Source organism: Apis dorsata, unplaced genomic scaffold, assembly GCF_000469605.1.
Source record: "Apis dorsata unplaced genomic scaffold, Apis dorsata 1.3 scaffold_57, whole genome shotgun sequence".
NCBI lineage: Eukaryota > Metazoa > Arthropoda > Insecta > Hymenoptera > Apidae > Apis > Apis dorsata.
The window spans coordinates 438,731-445,212 of NW_006263357.1; the positions used below are offsets into that span (position 1 = coordinate 438,731).

The window sequence follows — 6,482 nt, forward strand, 5'->3', positions numbered from 1 at the left end:
GACACTCTTTCTCTTTCCTTTTCCTCTCTCTCTCTTTCTCTCTCTCTCTCCCTCTCTCCCCCTTTTTCTCCAACGTTAATGCCAACGAATCGTGGCGCGCACAGGTTTAAACGATTACTCACCCGCGGCTCTGTCTGGAATGAAAAGGGCGAAAGTGCCACTTACCGCGCCACGGGCCTCCGAGATTCCACCTGGAACAGAAATCACGTCCTAATGAGACCGGAGGAGTTAAACAGCAAAGTTGTAGAAATTGCCGGGAATTTGGTGGGGACGACGGGGCAGAGGCCTGCTGCCTCGTCCTTTTAGAACGCGTTTCGCGCCAAGTCAGTTGCGCTAAGTTTCACAATCAAGCTATTTGTTCGTCTCGAAGAACGGATAAAATCGAGCCTTGATAAATCAGCGAGAAAATATCTTTCCAATGTCGAAGGAGATCTTCGACTCGAGTTGGAGAAAAAAAAAACTTTACGAGCTCCTTGGACGAGCGAAGGGAAATCGCAATCGCGAGCCTGAACTGGCACACGTAACCGCGTCCGAATCCACTTTCTAATAATTGGGAAGCGGGAAGTATGGGTGAATGCTTGGGAGTTCAAGGCTCGACCAAGGCTCGCGTTCTATCGTCAGGGACGTGGAGAGGTACAAAGGACGAGCGTTTAGCAACGGCATGCGATTTCGATCCGAGGAAGAGGAACGAGGAATCGGAAGAATAAAGGGGCGGAGTAGCCCGCAAAGTCACTCGACCTCCATCAGCCATCCTCTCTCCCGGGGCGACTACGGTCTATAGCCTCTACTACATTATATTTCTTTCGTATTTGCCTCTTCTCTTTCTTTCTCTCCTTCCCCTTTCTCTCTCTTTTCCTTTCTCTTTCTCTCTCTGTTTCTCCCTCCCTCTTCCTCTCCCTCTCTCGCGGCCAAACACACAAATGGCCGCACGTACACGTGCACACAAGCTGAGCATTGCCGCGGTCTTATCGGCAGTTATCGGGCCGTGATGTCACACAATGGGGCAGACAATGCTCGGTACAATACACCCCCTGCTTCTAAACCATTCAACCCTCGCCAACCACCTCCCGACTCATCCTCCTTCTCCAGTACCACCTTCTTCTTCTCTTTCCCCTCCTTTCCTCCAGCACTCCTTTCCTTTCTCTCTCTTTCTCTCTTTCTTTTCAGGAATCAAAGACAATCTCACCGACTTAATAAATTTAACGACTTAAAAACATAAAATAAAAGCTAATTACGGGCGCAGCACTTCCATACCGATCTCAATGAGAGGTAAAGAGATATGGCCAAAAATTCTACGAGGATTAGACACCATTATCGCGCAGTTGACGCGAGTTGGTCCAGATGACGTCTCCACTCTCGTTACGTTGCATCTTTCGTACGAGAGCGTATCTATTCGCGAGAGATAATCTATTCGCGTTTATTCGTAACGATGATAACGAATGCCGTCGATAACAGATCTTCAAGAAGAGCGAAACATCTTGGAAAAACGATCTAAAAAGGATGGAAGGTGGGGAGGATGAAGAAGGGAATCGACGACGGAGGGTGAATCTCGGCACGCACCATCGAATCGACACCACGCCCCCATACGCGGCTCCAGTAGGTCCACCCCTACGATCGCGCAATATGCTAGCCTGCGTGTAATCACCCTAAACCACGTGCACCACGAGTCGATACACGAGCCATTGAAAAATGAGGTCAGGCGCCCATTATTTCGAGAAGTTTTCACTTTACGCGCATCCACGCGTATTGGCACAGGGAGGAGGGAGAGAGAGAGAGAGAGAGAGAGAAAGAGGTGTAAACAGTATCGTCGGGGTGAATTCGGGATGCACACGGGCCAAAAAGATCGCGTTTCATTGATCGTGAACTATCCAACGGATTGTTTTTTTTTCTTTTTTTCTTTTTTTTTTTTGTATACGCAGAACCGAAAAACGAGAAATAAAAAAAAAAAGAGAAAAAAAGCTACACGATTTATCGACAACAATTACAGGGTTTGAATGCTGGCCCGTTTAGAGTTGTCAGAAGGGAGGATATTTCTGCCTTTATTTATATTTTATCTCTTTTTTATTTTTTGTTTTTTTTTTTCGTATGCGTCCAGTTAAAAAATATAAATCGAAACATGCTGCAAGGCTGACTGATTAAATAAAACTGGCAACAGTATATATATATATATATATATGTATGTATAAATCAAATGAAGGGAGGGAGGGAATGGGAGGGAAAGTGGGAAGGAATCCCCGTCGGTAAATTTTATCGCTCGGCAATAAAGCACGTCACGAAACACAATTACATCGACTGCTGACATTTCCAAGCTACATCTTTCAACGTGGGCCCCGCTCGCGCCAACGACTGCGGCTGTTGATACCTATCTATGGAATGGCATCGGAGAAACGTTAATTAAGCGAGCAGATGCGCCCAGGAAACGGTAAATCATACAACCCACCCTACACGAATATAACACTCGCGGGCGTCAACCGTCTTATCTTCCTCCAGGTTATCGAGATAATGATAAATCGCTGGTTCGAATTGGTCCCTTCCATAGGAGAGCTTCAACGACCCCGACGATGAAGGGTTGACGATTCGATAATAGAAGAACGGAAAAGTCACCCCTTTCAGGGGGACATCATCCTTTTGACGATACTTTTGATCTTTTTTTTTTTTTTTTTTTTATTATTACATCATCCTGAACTTCGATACGAGATACGCTCACGTGAAAATACGCGAAACAAACGCGTAAAGCGCATCGACTTTTAAATCTCTCGTCGAAAAGAATTAGGGGAGGATTCGAGCGCGAACGAGTAACCCCCTTTGACGATAAGCTTAACGAGTCGGGTCCGAAAATAATAATATCGGGACGCGGTGCATTAACGAGTAATTAACTGGTTCGGTCGATTCGGCAGACAATCCGGAAGACGGCAGTAAAACAAGGTTAGCTCGCGGGGTTGAAGCGAGCGCGGCACCGCGGTGCTCGATGGTGGTGGTGGTAAAAGCAGTGGAAGTGGTGGCATCGGAACCGCCCCGGCTTTGCAACCCCGGCGAATGGAGTGACAATGCTGCCACGGGATTCACAGTTCTCTACCACCCCTTTTGTCTTTCCCCTCTTCCCTCTCTATCTCTCGCTCGAGCTGCCGTCCCCTTTCATCCCATTTGCAACTTTCCGGCTTTCCAACCGTCCGCGCCTTTCGTTTCTCCGCCACCCACGCACTCCCTTTATCCCCTTCAGTCTTCATACGCCGCCACACTTCTCGCCGCACGCGCACCTTAAGGCAAACGCGCCTCCTCCTTTCGAAACGATTAACTTTGTCACGTGGAAAAACAGATGGGATGGGATCGAACGTCGTTGATCGTGTTCGTTCCGATCTTTCTTTTCCTTTTCGTTTCTTTTTTCTTCTATCAAGTTATCAAGTTATATCGCAACGAACGATTCACGAACGAAGAGTGCAAAAAGAGCGTACGGTTTAGAGATATACGTTGCAACGATAGAGGGGGCGAAGAACGAGGAGAGGCACGCGTGCCAGTTGAGTATAAAGACACGCAATCGAGTAGGAAAAAGGGTGGAGGGATGCAGGATGGTGAAACGTATCGAAAGGATCCACCACCCCTGTTCCACAGAAACGGCGTTCGACATTCCCTCCTCTCTCTCCCTCCTTTCCTTCTCCATCCCTCATCGTCCTCGTCGTCGTCGTCGTCGTCGTCGTGGTCGTTTCATCCGCTTGGAATCTCTATCTCTTTTTCCCTCCCTTTCTCATCCTCGATCCATCTGTCTCGCTCCCAGCGAGCCACCCTCGCACTCTTTCCTCGTATCAGATCGAGTCCCTCTATTTCGCGTCCTCTATTATTTCTTTTATCAATCTGCGCGCTTTCAGGACGCTTTGAGGCCCGTTGAAAGCTGCGTGATAAATCATGAAATGTAAGAACCTACTACACCCACACGGGGGGCTACGCGCATTTATAGATATTTCGTACGTGTAAACACACGAAAGCGGCAGCCCAACACGAAAATAGAAAGAGGTGTTAGTGTAACGCACAGGAGGATGTGTGCAACAAGCTCGCGAGCACGAGGAGTAGGTGAGCGCGCACGTGTGTATATATATATATGTATTTACGAACGTGTGTAAATACGTACATATATAAGCAACGGTTCAATAGGCGGCATTGCCGGGGCGAACACAGCATCCATACAGCTCGCCAGATGAGGTCTTCTAGCTTCCGTGGAGTCCGCGTGAAAGGATGCCCCAATAATATTCCATTCACCAAACCACCCCCAACTTCCACCCTGTAGCTTTCCCTTCCGCGTATATATCCCATCCCACGGACCGGTCTGGCCCGTGCCCACCCGCCCATTGATTTTTCATTCGTTGCCTTTTCAATAGTTTGTTATGAGCTTTCCTTCGCCGATGTCTCCTCTCCCGGGTTTCCACCAGGACCGGGCTTACTCTTCTTCCTTTGAAACCAGAAAACGGAACGGGGGGAGGGTTGGCGGAGAATTTCCGACAGACCAAGTCCGACAGACGTGCAACTGTCCCGGCGAATTAGATGCGTTTGTCACGACTCGTCCGTTAAAGCCACCACCACCACCACCACCACCATCACCACTACCACTTTTTACTCCATCTCGTCGTCCTCGAAATCACGCCGCCGTTCGATAATCGATGCGCGATAACGTGTAAAAATGCGCCGCGACGGGGAGAGCCGTGATGATTTGAATTTCAATATTTCGTACGAATGCGAGTGACAGGTGTTGGAGCGTCGAGGAGAGATTGGGATCGATCGAATTCGAAAGGTACGCGACGAGCTTCGAATGTCTCACAACCGGTATTAATTGAGCGTGTAAAAAGGAAACGATGGATCGAATGGATCCAAAAGAGATTGAGCCAAAAGAGGAAACGTTTAAAATCGAAGTCTAAGAATATTTAGATGGGAGAAGCGACGCACGATTTTTATCGCTCGATTATCTATCCAATGAGAAGGGATAGATTCGATGCATTTTAGGTTCGATCCGATTCGAAATCGGTTGACAGGGAGCGCGGTGAAAAATTTTCGAAAGTATTTCCCCGCGAAACAGAGCGAAAATAACCTATAACTTTAATCAGGGATGAATAAAGGCAACCCTTTTCGGAGCGGCGCTGCGTCAAGGCGAAGAATGGAGATGAGGATGTAGCCGAGTATCGGCATTGTTTCCAAACAAAGCACGCCTTTCATACCACCGTGTACCCGCCCTGCAACCCCCATCCGCCTCGTCCACCCACAACCCCCGCCCGTGCACTCCCCACGGCTTTTCAGTCATTTGACACGCAAAGAAGTCAGGCAACCCGGCATTGTGGCGACCACCACCACTACCACTACGACCTATTGTTACCAGACCACTACCATAACCACCACCCCCGAAATCCACCCTTTCCTTGTTACCCTCTTGCCACCTTTGTCGAATTTGACGATCGATTCGATGACACCGACCTCCCGGACGGAAACGCCGTTCAAACCTTTACCAACTTCCCTTTTAATCCCGGATATTCGACCAGTAACTTTGATGATTATTTCCCCAAGGTCCACCATCCGCTTCCATCCAACGAATACGTCGCGAAAGATCGCGTATTTAGATCCCTAGATCAGAATTCTACCGTTCGACGGAGGTATTCATTCATTGAAATTGCATTGCCAACTTCCTGAAACCGAGTTCCACCGGAGAGAGACTCTATCGAGGTAAAACACGAGAATGGAACACGAGCATGGAACAGGTATCCGGCGACGCATCGATACTCGCTCCCGGCTACGTCGGTGTCCCGATGTTTCGACGAGCAGATAGGCTCGATGGACGCATACGTAGCGTTTCGATCCGACGAGAATAACATGACGCGATTCCATTCGTTTCGAGATGGAAAATCGAGTTTCGCGAAAAGTACGAGGATGTTCTCCTCAAGACAGGGAGAACATCTTCGGTAGCGCGGTCTTCGAGAAGATAACGAGGACGCGCGCGACACACTGATCGGTGTGCACGTCGAGAGCGATTGCGGCCACGGTTGAACCGCGCCAACGAATCAGTGGTAGAGCGCGGCGGTCGCGAAAGCATCGACGGAATTATGCATCGGGCTGCATAATTCCGTTGCACACGGTAGCACGCGCGTCTGCGGCGTGCCGCCGGAGGGGAAAAGTCGATGGCTCGTAATGTGACAAACGAGGCGTCGTGATACGCGTCACGAAAATACCAGCCAAATGCCCGATACGCTTCCTTCTATTCGAATGTCGATACCTCGCGTCAGTCTTATTAATCTTCCGCCCGCGCCCGAGTCGGGATATATTGCGTATTATAGGCCGTAATAAAAAGTGACTCCCAACGAGAAGAGAAAAGAGAGGAGAAAGAAGGAGAGGAAGGGGAGAAAAGGTGGCAGCAAGAGGGAGAAAGAAAAACGGAGAAGGAAATAACATAGAGAGAGAGAGAGAGAGAGAGAGAGAGAGAGAGAGAGAGAGAGAGAGAGAGAGAGAGA

General features: G+C 48.8%; 1 long non-coding RNA gene across 1 annotated transcript in view; it reads right to left on the minus strand.

Annotated features, from left to right (window-relative positions):
• Positions 1-6,482, minus strand: part of LOC102681110 — a 23,228-nt gene that overhangs the window by 1,389 nt on the left and 15,357 nt on the right. The window contains exon 2 of the long non-coding RNA XR_420825.2: positions 166-191. This is a non-coding gene — a long non-coding RNA (uncharacterized LOC102681110). The remainder of the gene's footprint in view (positions 1-165; positions 192-6,482) is intronic.